Below are 18,635 nucleotides of genomic sequence, written 5' to 3'. Positions count from 1 at the left end.
CACCTGCTACTCCTAAACAAAGCTCGGCAATAAAGGGTTAATTGTGAGTCCGCAATGCTCCGGAGTGCTCTGCCACAATTACTCAAAGGTGAATAAAAATGTCGTCTTACATTGAAGTAAAATATCTTGTATAATATACGGGGTGGTTTAGCAAACAATTCAAAAGTCTCAAAAAAAATGTGGGCGAAATTGAAAGAGAATCTTTTCAGGAAAAAACTGCCAGACCCGGCACAGGATGCTTCCTTTAAAAATAGTGCCGAAATATTACCTTAGCTCCAGATCGAGGATTACTTCAAGAACGAAATGTAACGAGCTGGCCCATCTCACCACAGGTGTATCACTACTGCTGCTGTGGTTGGGTCTCTGAAGCTCACAAGTAAATCCAGACAAAAAACATTTGTTGCCTTACGTGTGCAGGCAACTGCGCTGCAGAAGCGGCAGTTGCACGGTGCGACCGTTGAACTGGGACGGATGTTTACTGCAACTGCATGTGTTTCAGATACGGATCATTAACTTGCCGTAACAGCTGATGGCGCCGTTCAGGTGGACGTTAGTTTTTCCTCTTCTAAGATACCCCTCCTTGATTGAATGGCGAATTGCGACAGTTTTTTGTGATTTTTCCTACACATGGTGGTAATTTCCCCTGGTTTGGAATCATTATAATAGATATTTTCCTATACCCAGCTATGGGAGCTTATGTGTCTTGAAAATTGGGGTCCGCTCGATAGCTACAGATGCAGTGATATGCACTTCATGTGGCTGTCAAATAGCTGATATCGTGTATACTGACAGATGAATAAGAGACCATGACAGATACTGTACAGTAATAGTGAAAGGTATTGTACAGTGTCCTCTTTACTGTTGAGCACCACAGTATTGCAAGGGTGAAGAAGGAACTATGAGGGAGCAGAGTAGGGGCCCAGCTGCGCAGAGAGGACAGCTTCTTTCGGTATTCGAAAGATTGACTTTGCAACGAGACTTGAGCGAGCAATAACTGAAATTTTTGGAAGTATCCACTATATGTTTGAGAGAGTGAACAAGGGTATCCTTGTGCTCATTTCCGAAAGGTGCCGCTGTGCAGAACGTCCATCATTGGTACTTGGTCACCTTGTCTACAGCGAAGGCGTCCATCGGCCCAGGGAAGAAAGACCGAAATTGAGGAAGCCAATTTGTTCGCTTGCACCCCTGTGATGTTTATGCCCTTAGGAATAGATTTCTGGATCCCAGAACTTTGTGCACAAGGAGGTGCTCAATTACTAATGGATTATCTGAGGAGTGCTTGGCGCATGATAGCTTTAGCCGCTTATGCGCCATTAAACCCAACACCACACACACATTATCTGAGGATTCATTGCACCTTTCGAATTTTTGCCGTTGTAGGCGCAGTCATATTGCCTGGGGAATCAGAGCTCCAATTGGTGTATTCCATAGAAGCAGCTGAAGTGCATACGTGGCACAGGACAGATTGCGCTTGCGTTGAATGAAATAAAAAAACGTTGGCAATAGCTTAGCTCTGCTATGCCAGGATATACGTAGCGTGAGCACTGACGTCACATGGCTCTGCGCAGGCCGCAGCAGCTGCAGCGGCCAGCGCGCGCGGCAAGGCGCTGCAGTGACGTCATGCGCTCCTCGCGCATGCGCAGTATGGTCGACAGAGGAAGCACGCTAAACGGCGAGACTGTAGTCAATGTAGCACACGCTACAAAACAGCCAAAACGCCAATAACGCGCCAAAAACTCAAACAGTTCTCGCGTTTGGTCTCCCCCAAATATCGGCCATCGCAGCATCAGCCGAATACGCCAACGCTACTCAACTGCAGGAACGGCAGTTCCTGCGATACCCATTTTTTAAATAGTGCCATTCCCTGTGCCCAGCATCAGAAAAATTCAGGGCGAGCAGTTAAATCACCTTACGTGCAACAAGGCGAAATCCTTTGTGCCGTCCTGCTGAGCTGTTTGGAACGAACGCTTCTGATTCTTCATTGTGTGTGTTCGGTGTTATGCGCGTTATAACCGAGTTCGAGTAACGACATACTACACCTTCGTTGCTAACGCATACAGCGCAAGAAGAGAAATCGTTTGCACCGCTCCGAATGTCCTACGTCAATCGGTTTGTCCGTAATGGACGTTTGAAGTTTCAAGAATTCACGCGCTGAATAGTTTGATACCACTCCGAACATTCTAGGCCAATTAGGTGGTCCACAATCTGTGTACCACTAGTACAACCCACTGGTCCCACTTTAGCTGCTCACCGACTGGAGTATATATAAAGGAACGAAGGCGTACTAGAATATGCGGGGTACTGCGCTATTTAACTAGGTATTATTGACAGCTCGCGTGACTTGGCATGACGTCCAGTTGTGATGTTACATGTATGACTGACACGTTCGCGCAGACGGACACGCTGGCGAGTCATGAACCTAATAAAGGCTTTCCCCTTAAAATCTGGGCCAGAACTGCGGCTGCGGTGAGTAGCAAAACGAGCTATTCAGAGCTGCTGCTCCTACCGATGTGACATCGGCAGTTTCCATCATGTGATCATGACGTCGATCCGTCACGTGTTCAGCTGGTTTGACGTCACTTGTTTGTGACTGTATGACTGTAGGCCAGTGGACCTTTCACCTTGACATTTTAACTTCACCTTGACCTGTGGTTTTGACTTGACCTTAACCTTTAACCTGACGTTTGACCTTGGTGCAGCACCATTGTGGGCCACAATGGTGACGCAGCATGGGCTTGGTTTGACCTCTGGCTCTATTGAAGGTCAAATCTCCAGACACGGTGACCCTGGCTTCACACAACTTCGTGAAGCCTTCGCTTCAGTATCGTTGCACGTGGAGCAATTTATTCCGCTACGACCATTTTTCATCTCTGCGTTAATTCTGTTATTGAAGTCATTTTCTCTCTATCTAGACTGTGTGTTTCTTGCATTTCGTAAAGTGGTCGCTCAAACGCACGGCATTACAAGATTCCGCAGAGATAATTTCACTGAAGGGAATTATGACTCAATGACACACCGCTGTCATGCGACTGCACAGAAAACCTCAGAGCCATTATTGTTTGCTCAGTTCAAATATAACGTGAATTGTGAGGGTTAATGTCCCGAAGTGACACACGGGCAATGGGGACGCTGCGGTAGGGCCAGTGGGGAAGGGGGGGGGGGGGGTGTTGGCGGGAATAGGAATTATTTTAGACCACCTGGGCTACTTAAGTATACATCTGACATCGCACAGCTCAGGCGAGCTTCTGTATCTCACCTCCATCAAAATACGGTATCCGCGGTCAGGAAGAACCCGCCGCGCGTTCGGTACCTGCGCTCAAGATCGGTGGTAAGTCCAAGGGTGAAACGAAACGAGTTGCCCCATCCCACCTAAGCTGTATTATTAATGCTGCCGCAGTTGGATCTCTGAAGCTCAAAAGCTAGTCCAGACCAAAAATATCTGTTGGCTTACATGTGCGAGCAGCTGCACCGGAGAAGCGGCAATTCCACGGTGCGAACGTTCAACTAGGACGAATGTTTCCTGCAGACTGCAAATGTTTCAGACACATATGTTTAACTTGCAATTTTAGCCGATGACGCCGTTAGGATGGTCGTTAGTTTATACTATTTTGAGAGCCCCATTTCCCGGTGAATTCTGGCGTATTGTGGCAGTTTAGTGCACTTTTTTCTATCCACGACGAAAATGTCCCCACATTTGGAATCACAAAAACTGATTTTTTTCATACATGCGGTCAGAGAGGCTATGTGCCGCGAAAATTATGGTCTGCTTGATGGTTATAGATTCGGTGATATGCACGTACTTCATATTAAAGTCTGATATCTCACTACGGGAATGCTAAAGGGATACTGAAGTAAAATTTTAAATTGAACAAAAAGCTGAAAATAGATTCTCGGAATGTGATTACACTGAAATCTAGTCGTCATTTCGCATAGTATTCAGCGGATGGTTTTATATTCGATATTTTTTGAGCGCGCGCCAAGCCAACCCAGGCCGGCGCGAGGTGAAGAGCGTGACATCATGACACCGAGGCAACCGGTCGCGTCACTCGAAGCGCGATGTCGCAGTGCAGTTTGGGTAGACCAAGCGATAAGGCTCCCCACCTCCGACACTGCCGACGCAAAACTGGCAACACCCGCAAGTAGCGATGGCAATCGTGCTCCTGCGGCAACAGTGGGAGCGGGGGTGTTATGGCGTCTAGTCGCAGCTTCCACAGGCGGCCGCCAGGTGCAACGGTATGGCAATAAATCACGAACAAAAAACGTGCCATCCGCCTTTCTTCACTAAAATGTTTGCCGCATTTATTAATTTTAGCAGTCAAGCTCTTGTTTACAAGTAAAAGAGCAGCTCCAAAAGTTTGGTTCCGTATCCCTATAAATGGTGATTCAGTGACCACGACAGATATATCAAAATATCCTCTTATTAGTTTTATTCAGCTTTTTTGTTGGACGCCTCCATACTGAAAGGCTGAAGAGGGAACATCCTATGAGAGAACACAGTGTACTGGTTTTCTGCACAGCAAGGATAGCACCTCACAACTTCCAGCACTTTGAATGTCCAATGAGAGATAAGCGAGGAATACGCGAAACCTTAGAAGTGTCCACTATATCATTTGAGGAAATCAACAAGGGAGGCCTTCTGCTCAGTTATTCAAGGTGACCCTATGGAGAACGTCAAGTACTGGCACTCTGTCAACCAGTTTACAGCGAAGGCGCCCGTCTAGCGAAAAAAAGACAGGATTTAAGAGTGGAAACTTGTTCGCTGCGATGTATTTGATTATCAAGCCTTTAGGAATGGATTTCTGCACCCCAGAAGAACTCTGTGGACTACGAGGTGCACTGCAGTGAAGAACGCCTCAGTTATCCTTCGTTCGTGCATCTTTCCTATTTTACCCTTGGAGAACCTGGGCTGAAGCAGTAGCGGTTCAGCTGATGGACTTCGCGGAAGCAGTGCATGAGTGTCGCAGCACAGATTGCACGAGCTCTAAATGAAGTCAAAACAGCCAAAATCATGTTTCGGCCACAGCAGCCTAGCGGAGGACGCCAACTCTGCTCAGCTGTAGGGAGCCGTAATTTATGCGCTAGAAATTTTACAACAAACAGAATTTCCTTTACCTAGCATTATAACATCGAACAACTTACCGCTATTTATTTCGCTGCGACAGTTATCGGACTGTGCGTTGTTTTTTTTTTAATTATACTGCTCTGACTATGAGTGTGTTCAGAGGCCCCGCCAGAATGGAAAGCATGTTGTCAATATATTTTCCAGCATATTATTGCGCCAGTACTTCTGGTATCCATTCGCCGCATCTGACCGCTGGACGTTTGTCTGTTTGTCAGTCTGTATGCTTCTCTGAAGCCTGCTTTGTAGCAGGCAGATCACAACCTGCCCACCGCGTCAGGTGCCAGCTCAATAAGCCGCGACAGGCTGCTCGGGAAGAACGAACCTGTTCGCAAAACAAGTCCCACCGACTAGCTGCACCTGCCATAGAAGGGCCCAGTGGTACATTGCTTAACCGCTGCACCACTTCGCCAGGAGTGGTATGAGGACTCCCAGGGATTTAGAATGTAGAGGAGAGAATAATCAATTCCGCATATATGGTCATTAACCTATTACGGCTATCCGAACCATTGCCATAAGAGAAAAATGGTTATGAACATCGCAACTGAGCCAAAAACCAAAGTGCTAGCGCACCTTATTCGTATCTGGCCTAACTACGTATATCGACCATCATTTGGTATTCAGAAATGTGCGCTTGGGCCGACCTCCTTCAGCAACATTCTGAGTACGCCTAATTATCTCCGTACGTGGCCGTGCGCACCAAGGGGGGGGGGGGGGGAGGGGTTGCCATATCTGTCCTAGACCTTTACTCAGGACTGTCCGGTCATTATTTATAGTGCATAGTATATAAGTGAAATGCGCAACAACTTAGACAGCACACAGAAAGAAACACATACAACAGTTCACGAGCGCTCGTGAACTGTTGTATGTGTTTCTTCCTGTGTCCTGTCTAAGTTGTTGCGCATTTCACTTATATACTATGCAGAACCAACTAGCCCGACAACACGCTCTTCTGATTTATAGTGCAGTTTTATTCTTAGTGGTCTTTGAAGAAAGGAAATCACGCAATAGCTGCCTCATTTCTCGGTGGACATCTCAACCGCGCCGTAAGAAAACCGCGATGGCTCAATGGTTAGCGCGCTCGGCTACTAAGACGGAGTAGCCGGGTTCGAACCTGAACGCGGCGGCCGTGTTTTGATGGCGGCGAAACGCAAATGGTGGTTGTGTGCAGTGCAGTATGAGTGAAGGTTAGAGATCCCCAGGTGGTTAAAATTATTCCGAAGCGCTCCACTACGGCTCACTTCTCTTTGTTCTCTCACTCCTAGTGTTATGGCCATGCAGATTTTTTGAGGGTACTCGCGGTCGAGGACCCGTGATGTCGCATTCTGAGAACTGTTTACTTGCCCGGTCACTTTGAGGCAATCTTTGCAGATTTTTTTTTTTGCAGTTAACGAAAGACAGATGTATATTTTCTGTGGTTCGGAGAGAATGGAAGTCTATTTATTTATTTATTTACACATGGTTTAGAGGCCTCCGGAGAGGCATTGTGTAAGGGGGGGGGGGGGGGGTCAAATACAGAAGTTCGTGTAGACTAGGTTAGATAAAGAAAAGGCTCGTAAAAGCGCAGCAAAACAGACAAAAACAAGGGAGTTCAGATAACATACCACAGTTCACAAAAAATGGCAATGGTACAAGGCAACTATGCGTCATATAAGAAAAATGATAGAAATGCGCACAGAGTTACACAAAAGCAAAAAAAAAACATTTCTGTCATAGATGAGGATAGCTGCGCATGAACAGAAAATGAGGCAAAAGTCTCAAGCAGCTGAAGACACAGCTTTTTGAATCATGAGTATATAAATGACGTGCTAAGCGTTATCAACGAAGTGCCTCAGTAATGTTCGCGACAGGTGACATAATTACGCTGCAGTGCGATGCAATACGGAAGATCCTTCCAGAGCGGATGGCGCGTGGGATTGACGAGAAGTTGAAAGCATGAATGCTGCCATCAATGCTGGCATAGCTGTAGTTATTATGTAATCTATGTGATAAGTAGGAGGGACGTTGTAGCTGGGCTGGCGGTGAATCAGTGGCATGGACGTATTTATGAAGGATAGATAAAAGTGCATTGCTGCCACGAATTTTCAACGGATGGTGTGAAAGTTCGATCATTAGTTGAGTTACACTGGACTTATAACTAGAATTTTGCTAAATGATACGACAAGCCCTATTCTGGACAGCTTCCAACTTCTCTATTAGGTATTTCTGATGAGGTGACCAGATGAATGAAGCGTACTCTAACTGCGGTCTGACAAAAGGTATGTAGGCTTGCTGACGCACGTGAAGGTGTGGTGCTTTGCAGGTTACGGCGAAGGAAACCTAGTCACCGGTAAGCATTTGCAAAAATTCCGGTTATATGTTCAGGCCAAGAAAGGTTTGGTGAAAGGTGGACGCCTAGATAGTAGATAGGTAGTTCGAGCCAATGTATCGTTATTAATGGGGTAGGCAAAATGCGAACTGACTGATTTTCAGCTAAAAGAAATTATCTTACACTTAGAAATATTTAAAGTCAATAGCCACGTTTTACACCAGTCAGTAATGCGATCGAGGTCATTTTGGAGCGAGAGGTGGTCATTAGTACTTTTTATTGGTCGATAAATAATGCAGTAGTCAGCAGATATGCGTTTACAAGATGAGACGTTCTTGGGAAGCGCGTTGTTACATTGATGTCTCAGCCGTGGAAAGACTGCCTTCCTCTGCTTATGTTGCATAGAAACGAACAACTACTGCTCAATAATATTTTGTACATTTTGCAATTCCATCACCCTCAAATAAATGTTTTAAACCTATTCTTCGTCTTAGTGCTGTGTTTTGACCGTAATGGTGTACGCTCATGTCCCCGTATGTTGTGCTCTCACATTGGTTTATCGCTTGATAGATTTCACGCTGCCTGGCGAGCGGTGCTGAAACTTGCTGGTTCAGTGTGCGCCAAGCGCTCGCTAGATGGCAGCACTATTGTATTCTACGCCGTAAATTGCCTATTCGGTCACAATCTGCCGCATAAAGTTAGTTTCGATAACCGAACGCACAAGCTAGCTTCACCAAGACGCGTTGCTAGCGCTCTTCACAGTAGCTAGAAAAGGGCCGAAAGCGACATAAACCTCTACAAAAACCGTCATCTTGTGCAGGAAACGCAGATGTGCTCGAAAAACACGAAAAGAAAAGAAAATACGCTAGAAGAACAAAAAAAAAAGGAGCGCCAGCGCACAAAGAACAGGCAGATAGCTATGCGACAACGCCTCAACCACGAAGCAAGAAACGTCACCCAATCTTGCTCATAATTTCGCCACACTGTTCTGTATCAGTAGCCCCGGGAGCTCAAAGGCCTGCTCAGATAGTGCCTTTTTTCCCCCCCTGATACCTACCACGCGGCTCAACGGCCATGGCATTAGGTTCGAGAGCACGACGACTTCGCTGGTTCGAAACTGGACGCTACAGCTGCATGCACAACAAGCAGCATTGAAATCGCTACAGCTTGTGGTTGGGAAAGGAACCGACTCTAAACATCATAGCCCCTTCATATGTTGCTTTGAAGACAAATTTCGGCAATATTTTTGACCACAGAGCAACATACTGTTATATTTAGCGAAGCTATATCACATGTACGAACGCGGCTTTGATAAATCTATTGGTCTTTGTAAGAATGAGCTTCGCTTCTCCTGCCGCCAGGCAGCAAGGCCTGGAAAGCTTCAAGCACAGCCTGGAAAGCTTCAAGCACGTCTTCTCTTCCGAAGCCCGCAGGAACGGTGCATGCCATTTGTGGTATCCTGCATGGTGTCGGACTACGACGCGCCGTAGGTACCGGCACTACGATGTTTTCTTCGCTTGTTTCTTTGCTCTGGGAAGTGTGAGAGTGGCTGCCGGCAGCCGGATCCGCCGAGACGTTCGCATCCGTCGCTAGTGCCGGAAACCTGATCCGCTTAGGCAACCGTACGGCGCTGCAAACGCTGTCTTCAGTGTCTCGTCGCTCAGAGCAACGCTGATATGGTGAGTCCTTCCGGGAGGGAAGAGGGGGGGGGGGGGGGGCTCGTGATGGCTGCAAACGCACAGCCAGGGTTTCCGGTCGAGCCCCGCAAATAACGAGTTGGGGGGGGGGGGGCGGGTATTTGTATTGATATTGGCTTTTGAGGAAAGGAAATGGCGCAGTATGTGTGTCACAGGGGTGAATGATGTTGATTTTCGTTGCAGAAAAGAAGCATTATGGGAGACAGCCGGGCAAGCAATTGTGGTGCGAGGGCAACATGTGTTCAGCCCATGGCCACATTGTTCAGTGTCAGTGATCGGCGATTTTGAATCAACGACGAACAAGCCGTTGCCTCAAAACGAAGTTGTGAAAAAGTGTGAGGGGGTGCAGGTCTAAGGTTCGTCGTCTTTCACCGTCAGCAGTTCCGAATTTAAGGCTGTCCGAGTTATACGACCCGAACATTAGCCGTACTTGCAATCACTTGTGTTATGTAATTTAATTAATTTGTGTAAAACTGCAAAGTTTTCATTTTGTCGCCAAGATCGTTCTTCCTCTGGCCAGGGCAGTTTTGTTACACCTCCAGGGTATCGGTGCATCTCAACTGCACAATTTCTGCTCCCTGATGAAACATAAGTCAAGTAAGGGTCCGGAGGTTCGTGAGGACAAAAGAAGAAAAATTTTTACTCGCATATCTTCGAATGAAGTGCGACTAGAGATGCAAAATTTCAGGAAATTTTGAACAATCGGGAAAAAAACGGTTTCTTTCATGTTTTTTTCCGAAAATTTGGAAAAAATGGAAAAAAACAATTTCTTTTGCGCATGACAACGGTTTATTGTCAATGTCAAAAGCCATAACTTTCATAATGCAAATAACCGAAAACAAAAAGAAATTCTTTCTGCCTTTTCACAAACAAGTACAAGGATTTCAGAGATTGAAGGAATTATAGAAGCATCCAGCAAAAGCGGTCTGTTCTCTGTAAATAGGCAGGACACTGTGGAACTTTTATGGCAGTTATAACAAAAAACACTCTAATGCCTCTTCTGCGGCTGCTATTTCGTCATTGCTTCAACTTTGGATACATTGACCAAGGCGGTGAAAAGGTGAACTTATACAACTTATTCGGAGTCAGTATCACTGGCTTCATCTGTAGCCTTCTTCATCATGTTGAGATGTGCGTGCACAAAAACAAGCTTTTGCACCTTGTCATTACTTAGCCTGTTCCTACGCAGAGTATGAATGTTGTCGAAGTCGAACCAGTTTCGCTCACAAGCAGCTGATGGTGGTGGAATCTGTAAAACGTTTCGAGCCAGAGGCACCACCGTTTTAGTGGTGCAGATTCTCTCCCACCACGTTGAAGGCCGCATGTGGTTAGCAGAGGCCCATATTCCGGACCTTGACCATATGCCTTCATTGGTCCTGTATTCTGCAACTTCGGAGTACACTTTTCCTACTTCGAGGTTCATGTGCTTACTGTGCTCAGAGATCCAGTCAAACGCAGACAAGACTTCCTCGTCAGTCAAGTTCTTCCCCTTGTATCTTGGATCAAGAAGGTTTGCTGCACAGTGTATGGGACGAACTGTAAACGCCTTGCGTGTATTTAAGGCTTTTTTTGGCGAGATCCCGTTCATTCTTCAGAAGAACAGAGCACTGCAGATTCGTTTGAATCTGCTCTGATAGACTGTGAAACAAATTTTTGACGTCCGACAACAGTGCTTGGTCACTTTCTACGGCTTGGATAGCCTTTGCGATGGGTTCCAGCAAAGTATGGCATGATTTCAATGCAACCCAGAACTCTTCTTCGTCCAGAACGACAACCCTAATAGCCTTGTCGAACTTCACGTTCTCCATTATAGCAATTTCCTGCAAAACCTCCTTGTTTCGCAAAAGGCTTTCAAAGGAGAGACAGACACCACTCCATCTCGTCCTGCTCGGAAGCTTCAGGCTGCAGCTCACACCTTTGCCGTGCTTTGTTGCCTGCCTTTCCTTGAATGTGGCCAACACCAAGTGAGTTTTCTTAACATATTTGATGATATCTTTCGCCTGCTTACGCACATCTTGGATTGTGCCAAGTGTAAGTAGATCGTTCATCAGCAGGTTCAGAGAGTGTGCGGCGCAACCAATCGCTGTAATGTGAGGAAATCGCTCGATAACGAGAGCCCATGCTGCTTTCATATTACTGGCATTGTCGGTTACCAGCGCCTTTACCTTTGAGCTACCGACCGATTCCATAACTGCACAGATTTCTCCTTTCAGGTAGGCCGCGGTATGCCTGTTTGTGCCGGTGTTGATTGACTTGAAAAACAGTGGCGATGGTGTGCACAGCAAAAAGTTTATAACCGATTCTCCTTCTACGTTTGTCCAGCCGTCAGTGACAAGGGTGATGCATGAAGCCTTTTCAATGGAATTTTTCACTGATACGGTAGCGGCCTCGTATTCTGCGTCGAGTAATGGTCCAGCCAAGCTGTGCCGGCTTGGGGGCTTGTAAGAAGTTCTGAGGGCTTTAAATGCAGCCACACAATAGTCATTTGTAACCAAGGTGAAGGGAGAGTTCGAAGCATATATCGCCTTTGCCAGCGCTTTATCGGCGTTCTTCTGCGCTTGAGGTGTCATCGTGTCGACGAACTGAGTCACCCTTCCACTCGCTGACGCCGCGCTGCTCGCTCTGCTGTTTACTACGCCATGAGTTCCGCTTGAACTACGACTGCTACATGAAGGGCTGCGAGAGCGGCTTCGTGGTGTCACTTCCTCTCTTGGGAATTTCACGCACTGAGCAATGTGCCCAGAAAGGCGGGTGGCATTGAGAAAAGCATAGCTGCTGTTGCAGTACTTACAGACTGCGGGTCCCCGTTTCCCGCCAACGGTCTCCCCGACCGTGAAGTGCATCCACACGTTGGAAAGTGGCCGTACCATTGCAGAATTCGCTCCAACACGAAATCAACACGGAAATAAATGAGGATTTCCGCAACAGTTTGCACAGGGGTGCGAAGAAAACCCCAAAGAGTACAAAACAAGCACCAAAACAAGAGAAACTGTAACCAGCCGACGAAGCTTCGCCGACGGCGGAGCTGACATTACGTGGTCACGATGGCGATTGCTCAGCCGTCGATCGGCTTTTCGGTTTCACGTTCGATGTTTCGCTTTCGCATTCGGCACTGTGGGTTGCGTAAACTTTATTTCTGTACATTTTTTCCCCTTGGCAATTTTGATTAATTTTTCCAAGCGCTCCGAAAAAAACGGGAAAAAACCGGGTTTTTTTCCGGAATTTTCCCGTTTTTTTCAGCACTTCGCATCTCTAAGTGCGACTCCGCTTTGTCGCCACAAAAAATTCGATTCCTATTCCTTCATTCGCCCCGCCGCGGTGGCTCAGTAGTTACGGCGCTCGGCTGCTGGCCCGGACGACGCAGGTTTGATCCGGGCCGCGGCGGCCGAATTTCGATGAAGGCGAAATTCTAAAGGCCCGTGTACTGTGCGATGTCAGTGCACGTTAAAGAACCCCAGGTGGTCGAAATTTCCGGAGCCCTTCACTACAGCATCCCTCATAGCCTGAGTCGCTTTGGGACGTTAAACCCCAATAACCAACCAACCAACCAACCTATTCCTTCATTCAGAAATTCTCCATAACTGTGACTCCGGTGTAGAAAGGTGATTCCCCACATTTTTCTCACCACTTATTCTTGAACACCTACCTAATGAAGCTCTCCAGAACCGTTTTTTTCATCGCCGCGATGTGGAAGCGCTCTACTGATTCAGCGTCAAGACCATTTTCTGTCGACGCCATCATAGGCTGACTGACGCGGGCCGACTTCCCGAACGTCCTGTTTTCACGATCTGTCAGCAAGATACAAGACAATCTTTGTAGTGCATAGCCGAAACCAGAATAGAGATGGAAGGCCTGCCAAAGCCTTCGAGCGTTTGACTGGCAGTTAGGTCGTAGAAAATTGCAAAAAAAAAAACTTTTAGGGGATGGGAGAGAACTTCTATAAGAAAAGATATACAAAATTTTACATATCAAAAGCGCTTTTCTATAAAGCGAAATTCATCATCTCTCTGCCACATTCGTTGATTTGCCTTCTATAGCTTCTTAATTATTGGCGGCAATCTTGCTTAATCGCCGTTTTCCAGCGCCTCTGCTGCGTCAACCCTCAAAGTAAGGGAAATTAGCGGAATATGGCGTCCAAGGCTCGTGTTCTTATGACTATTCGGGGTGACATCACCTCGATGGAACCGGGTTGCTCAGGCAATTGCTGTATCGCTCATGAAGCGAGCGCCCGTCATCGAATGAGTGGCGTAGCGTTGGGCAACTCCCGGAGACGGCTGTCCTTTCCCGGTGACTTAAGCAGCCGGGAATAGGAAGGCACGATCGTCAGGCGCGCAAGCTCGATCCGCCGTTTCTGTATTTCCTTGATAGCAACCCCCGCCCCACTTGGTTGTTGCTCATCGCACCCCGACGCGCCGCTCTTCACGCCACGTGCGAAGGCAGCGCATTATTTATCTGGCTTCCTTAATATCTGGCTTCCTTAATTAATAGCCGGGAACTTCATCGCATAAAACATTCGTCGGGAAAAATAAATGATAACATATCTGCGTTCGGCAAGCAATGTTAGTTGAACATGCCAAAGCTGATTGCAAGCTATGAAAGACGCCGGTGTGGAGGACAACGAAATAAAGTGGAACCCCCGGAGGTGTAAAAATAAGCACAGATATCGCGCAGCGCAAGTATGCTTTTCCAATAATTACATAGGCATGCGCTAACTTGGGAACAGACTACACAACAATACACCACGAGACAGTCACATACTAGAGCCGCAGCGGTGGCTCAGTGGTTATGGAGCTCTGCTGCTGACTCGGGAGACGCGGGTGTGATGCCGACCGCGGCGGTCAAATTTACACAGAGCCGGAATTCTAGAGCACCGTGTACTGTGCGATGTCGGTGCACGTTAAAGAACCCCAGGAGGTTGAAATTTCCGGAGTCCTTCACTACGACGTCCCTCGTAGCCTGAGTCGGTATGGTACGTTAACCGCCCCCCGAACAATAAACCAAACAGTCGCAGACTAGCACAGTGTGGCTTTTCTGCGTTTGCGGTAGTCAGTGACTGTGTCTCGTGGTGTATTCTTGTGTTTGATCCGAAGTTAGCACACCCCTATGTAATTAGGAACGACCAACTAGCTACTTCTAAAGCACTACTGATGCTTTTGCGTTTCACCTTTTTAGAAATGCGGTCCTCTCGACCGAGATTCGGTCTCGGTCTCCCATCACGCTCGAGGCCATCGTACCCCTAAAAACGTATCTGTTCTTAGGTCTTTATTAATTTCAAAAGCGGCAGAACGCATGCCACCATAGGGTATGCCACTAAGTGTCATCTTGAGGCTGCAGAGTGTTTTTGTTCATGATTTGTTAGAACTCCTTCATACTGTAGTGGATGAGCGCAGACTTATAGCAACACCGCATAAAACATGGGCGAAATAAAAGTGAAGCATGCCATGCATCTCGCTATTGCATCTAAGAATCATTCAAAAACAGTGGTATCTGAACTTTCTTTAAAGTTAAAAAATAAAAACGAGGTTTCTTTGTTTCACAAAGTTCGAACCAAGTAAAATGCAGGTAATTGATCAAGGTGTGGATATTACATGGACACGTTTACAGACATTAAGCGCGATCCATGAAGGTGAACTCTGGAGGCCCGTGTACTGTGCGATGTCGGTGTACGTTAAAGAACCCTAGGTGGTCGAAATTCCCAGAGCCCTTCACTGCGGCGTCCCCTCATAGCCTGAGGAGTTGCTTTGGGACGTTAAACCCCCACAACGAAACCAAACCATGATTAACGTTGCAGACTGCCACAGTGACAGAGTCAAGAAACTTCCAGTTTAAAACGGTCCCGTATCATGAAGATGCCATAACTGATAAGACGTTGAAAATTTATTTATGATTCCCTTCTTGCGGGCAGATCACGCAGAGAAGAGCAAGCTGATACACCATGTGGCCAATGTGTTAGGCTCCATTAACACAATGCTCTTACTGTAGAGTAATGAGAGTGGTGTGTTCGGCAACATTTTAGCACATAAGTGCGTCCGTGCACCAGGAGCAGAGAAGAATAGGTAAAAAACGCTAAAATGTGCGGAAGCGATCAACAGCCTTCCAATCTCCCATATCGAAAAACGTAGTACTTTATATACTGGAGTTTTCTTCAACTAATAAAGATTTCCGGAGTACTATTGCACACAAGGTGGGCTCTATATACGACAGTTAATAGTGAATTTAGGCCTATCTCATTAATCCGAGTGTCTGAAAAGGTGCCCGAGGAGATATTTAAAAAAGTATTGTGGAATTCGTGACTTGGTAAATAATAACCTCTGGTCATTTTAGATTTAGGAGAAACTGGTCAGCAGAAACCACACTACTATATGTAGATTGAAATTTAAAGTACACAAAATAAAAGGCTGACATCATAGAGATGTTTCTAGACTTTGGAAATGTATTCGACTCATTTAACTGTGTTTGGTTTTGATGGTGTTTAACTTTAGAAAGCAACTCAGGGTAAGAGGGACGCCATACTGTAAGGCTCCGGGTAATTTCTACCACCTTGGGTTCTTTAACATGCACTGAGATCACACAGTGAACATCCATATGGACGTCGCAGTGATCGATACCAGACTAAAAGAAACATCTATTATTCACATCTACAATCCCGTTTAAGCGACCGTTTTTTCGATAGTATAGCAAGAGCAACGCAAAGCAGTTTAAATTTTCTCTTTTTGCAGAAGCGGATGATCACCGCTATCGGGAACTTATAATATTCAGTAAGCTGCAAACCGTTATTTAAAATTTGGGGTGTACTAGAAATGAGTAAATTGCACACACATAGCCGTACTCTATCACGAATCTGAGGCATCCATAGACCACCGTCATATTCCCCACATTCTGTAGCGGTGTCAGTGCCCTTTTCAACGAAGGCCAATGATGTTACTGTGCTAGGCATCGCTCTCTAGTACCATTTATCTTCTTATGAGTGAATAAGGCTGACAGTTTTATTGCCACATTCATCGCGCACTGCTGGCCTGATCAAGTGCATCTTCGTTGAAGCAAGACTACGGGGCAAAACAAAGACTGTCATGCGCAACTAATATCAATGCCGACCGGTAAAAGAATTGAGTTCATCTATCATCGTTCAAGCGTTATTTGAACAGCCGAAAGCTTCTAGGATTGTTTTTCAGTAAAGAAAGCATTACCGACTTTCTAACTAAAAACACGTGATGTTAACGAGTCAAGCACGGAACTCTTGACTAATCCCCGTTGACTAATACCGTTCTTCAACCTTCGGGTTATATAATAAGATTTGAAACAAGCTAACATTCTCATTTTTAGCCAAGGTTCATTAGGTTCGGAGTTAATTAGGTAAATTAGTTGAAGTACTGGCAGGGTATAAACCATGTGATTATTCTTCCTCAAAATATTTCGAGCTGAAAGTATTTTCAAGGAAGATTCTTAGTCTGACAGCTTAGGGAACTACGTCAAATCGCTCCGATACTTCTTCAAAGTAGGCCTCTACATGTCAGTCGCTGTCGGGTGATGGTGTTCAACTACATGAAACCGGTCTCATTCGCAACCTTCTCTCTTTCCAGATTATGTCGTTCATTTTGCCTTAAGTTACTGAAAAGGCTACATCAGCATTCATAGCTCGTTTTCATATTTTCTTGCTTCTTAGCTTTAGCTGTGTACAATAGAAGGCATACGCGTCGAACTTTCGTACTCTGACGTGCAAGGAATTCCTCCATGCTACCGCTGCGTCGCGTCGTGCTAACCTGCGACCATTTTATCGTGAAGATAAACCCAGGCTGGAGTGATCAGTTCGGTAATGCGCTCCAAAAGGTCAGAGCACTTTATGGTCACAAATCTAACATATGCAAGTTTAAAGACTTGGAGTTGCACGTGGGCTATGAGGAACGCCGTAGAGGAGGGCTCCGGAACAACGCTGACCATCTGCACCCTATACAAATATACGCCTATATGGGAGTATTAAGACTGTAAGCTGTCCTCTAGCGCACTACCTATTATAAAAAGGAGTGCTGTATATGACGGCTTACTATCTGTTTTTGCTATTCCTGCTTAGAGTGATCGTAAGAGGTAATTACATCATAGCGAAAACCGGCGCTTCTTTGCATTTTGGATCCGTTAATCTACCAGAGCTGCGGCCCTAATCTGACGTTGAGACCACAAACCGAGCAGGTGGACAATAAGACCACAGAGCCGCCATGGTACCTCTTATATTCAAAGCACACTATCGTTTAGCGCGATCCATGTGCTAATCTTTCATGTGAGCACCGCCTAGCACAGACATCTCCGGATACTAACAAAGAGGCTTACTTATTTGTATGATTAGCCGTCTATACGAATCTTCGAGGACGGACCGCACAGCCATTCACTCCTAAGGAGAGATCACGGAGTCTACAATGGCCTCGATGCTACCGTCAAAGTGGCGGGTTTGACCTCAGTGGAGGAAAAAGTATTCTGTTTTCAAGTTGCATTTTCTCAGCAAACTGTATCTCGAGAGTACGTGATATAGAGAGTCCTACAAATACGTTAATAGCTTTGATAGCTTTGAATTTTAAATACTGGTGATGATGATGATGATGATGGTGATGCCGAAATGAAACCAAAGCAGCATTTTTGGCGGTGCACTAGGAATGGTAATAATTACGTTGAATTATTATGTCAGACCAAAAGTTTCCGTCATAGAGCAGCATTGCATCATGGAAAATCACACAGGGTGGAGATGACGCAACTTTAGAAGATTATAAGCATTTTTTTCCGCTCTAAAGGAAAACAAAAATATTGCGTGCCCTCTGTTCCAGCGATAGCGAACCTGCGACAGTTATGAACACCTTGTGAAGGCCCACAAAAGTGGTGCCGTTATAGGGGCATATTGTTTAAAACGCTTGCTGCGCAAACGAACATTTCCGACTTTAGATTCCTGCAGAGCTTTTATCTTTTTTATTTCTAGATTTGCTGCTACTCGCGCTATGGAGAAGAACGCACGCGGTTATAGACTTTAGTCTATAGACCTCCTATAACAAAAGTAAATGAAGGCGGTTATAGACTTTATTCTATAGATAGTCTATAGACTGTCTATAGAAAAGGGAAATTTAGGTGGTTATAGAATTTAGTCTACAGGTAGTCTATAGACAGTCAATAGACAAGAATATATTAAGGCAGTTATAGACTTTAGTCCAAAGATTGTCTATACACCGTCTGTAGAAAAAATAAAATAAAGGCGGTTATAGACTTTAGTCTACAGATTTTCTATAGACTGTGTATAGACAAAAAGAAAAGTTTAAAGAATGGCTATAGAGTCTGTAGACAGTCTATAGACCATTATTATAAGGGCGGAGCGCTCCGACACTAGATATCAGCCAAGTTCATGGCACCGGAGCTTGTTTTTGAACATTCCGCTGCTTTTTATAGAGTTCCAGACTTGGCTTTTGCATCCAGAACGCAAAGCAAAACAACAGGTTCAGAAAAAGTATATCCGGGGCACCTGTAATACCACGCAGCG

Source organism: Amblyomma mixtum, chromosome 4, assembly GCF_055824585.1.
Source record: "Amblyomma mixtum isolate Tamu chromosome 4, ASM5582458v1, whole genome shotgun sequence".
Taxonomy (NCBI): domain Eukaryota; kingdom Metazoa; phylum Arthropoda; class Arachnida; order Ixodida; family Ixodidae; genus Amblyomma; species Amblyomma mixtum.
The sequence above is the reverse complement of the archived record's forward strand: the minus strand, read 5'-3'. Positions refer to the sequence as shown.